This window comes from Alosa alosa, chromosome 23 (genome assembly GCF_017589495.1).
Source record: "Alosa alosa isolate M-15738 ecotype Scorff River chromosome 23, AALO_Geno_1.1, whole genome shotgun sequence".
NCBI lineage: Eukaryota > Metazoa > Chordata > Actinopteri > Clupeiformes > Clupeidae > Alosa > Alosa alosa.
In genome coordinates, this window is record NC_063211.1 from 17,148,007 (window position 1) to 17,150,172 (window position 2,166).

A 2,166-nucleotide genomic window follows, 5' to 3' on the forward strand; every position below is an offset into this window, starting at 1 on the left:
AAGACCCGAGAAGCAGAAAGAGAAGGGGGGAGATAGATGGGGAGAGAGAGAGAGAGAGAGAGAGACAGAAATGGGGTTGGCAAAGCCAAGGGGGAGATAAAGGGGCAGAAAATGAGAAATGGAGAAAGAGAAAGAGAGAGAGAGATTTAAAAGACTAAGGGCCCTATCTTGGCAATCTGAAACACTTGGTCAAAGACATTTAGGGCGTATCCAGACTACATTCGGCATAATTTTGTGATCAGACAACAAGCGCATTGTTCAAAAGGGTTGTTGTTCTGTTTCTTAATGAGTCATGGGTGTGTTTTGGGCGTAACATCCTTTAAATCAATGAGAGTGACATATGTCATTCCCTTTAACAGCAAGCAGCGCAACATCAAATAGCGCATCGGTATGTTAACAGTCAGCAGCAGCGCATTTGAAGGAATTTGCTTGCACGCCAGACCTTTACTGGAACACAGGGATTCCACTAAACCTTGCTTTACTAAAACCTGTTTGTGAGTATAGCCTACATGCATCTGCACTCGACTATTATTTATACTCATAGGCAAAGTGAAACTAACTTTACCGTGGGCTCATAGTCAACGGCAAAACAGTTCTACAGTTATTTACGTTCACTATTGACAGACAAGGTTTTACCACCGAAAACTTAGCCAACACTTACCCCAATAATGTTCGAATGACTGAATAAAAATCCTAAGAATATTTATCCTGCAGAGGAGTTATTTGGGACCGGTTTCTAAAGGCTGATTACATCTCGTGACAGTGCGTCTTCAGCAGCGCTTTATATGAACCTCTCGCTATAGACCAGGATTTTCTTGGTCAGTGGTGTAATGATTTTTAGAGGGTGTAAGATAGCGATTTTTGATTCATGCGCCAGACCACACCTTATGTTGTTAATTGCCACACCCCTGGGTGCAAGGTTTAATAAAAGTGGAGCGTGTGACTTTATTGAGTGTAAGATAAGAACAAGCCTTGCGTCATGCTTTCCGCCGGGTGTAAGATAGGGCCTGAAGACGGAAGTGATTTGAGATATACTGTTTTTGGGAAATAGAACGAGAGACTTCTAAAAGAGGGGCGATGCAGGGACAGAGAATCGAAGAGGAGAAAAAGAAGGAGGGGGGGGGGCGGTTAAGTGAACATATGGAATACACAGGCCTTATCACAGATCAGCTCCACCCAGGCACATACAGAGAGGCAAGCCAGGGGGAGGGGAGACGGATGGAGTTGGACAGAGAGAAATGGAGAAAGATAGAAACAGAGAGAGAGAAAAAAAACAGCAAGAGAAATGGAAAGAGAGAAATGAAGCTGCCAAAGCTAAAGGGGAAAGAGAACAGAGAAGGGAGAGAGAGAGAACTGATTGGAGATGGAGGAAAAAGAGAGAAAGAGACTTTTGAGTTTTAAAAGAGGAGAGAAGAATGGACAGGGAAATGGAAAAGAGAGAGAGAGAAAAAAACTAAGGGAGGAATAGATGGGAAATAAAAGGAAAGAATGAGAAAAGCCTCAGATAGAAAGACAGGAAAATGGAGGGAGTAAGAGAGGAGGAGGTCGAAGATGGAAAGAGATAGAGAACAGAGACTTTTAAAAGAAGGAAGAGGAGTGAGAAATGAGAAAGAGTGAGAGAAAAGTTGGGGGAGGTCTAGTACCGGTAAATTACATAAAGTCGTGGAATGAGAGGATCACATGCAGATGGAAAGAAGGTCAGACTTCCTGCTCCACACTGAGATCACCATACAAAAGCAGTGTCCATGGATAGAATCACACGTACAGTACACACACACACACACACACACTCACAATCCCTCACACACTCTCACACACACAAACTAATGTATATAGACTTATACTCACATACACAATGACAGTCATGCATATAGATATATTTATGCACACATGCACAGTGCACACACACACACACACATATGCATGCATGCAGTACGCATACAAAATATGTACGTCGTCCCTCTCTCTCAAATACACACACACACACTCAGAGTAGTTTTTCTTTACACTGCCCCACTGGAGTTCTGTGGTCCCACTGATGTTCAAGATGCTGCCTGCAGCTGTCATTCCTTCCCCCACCACCGGGGGGTAGTCCAGGTAGTGGGAGTTCACTGCTGGCATGTTAGTGAGCTCATAGGCTCCCCTCCCCCTCTACACCAGAACAGT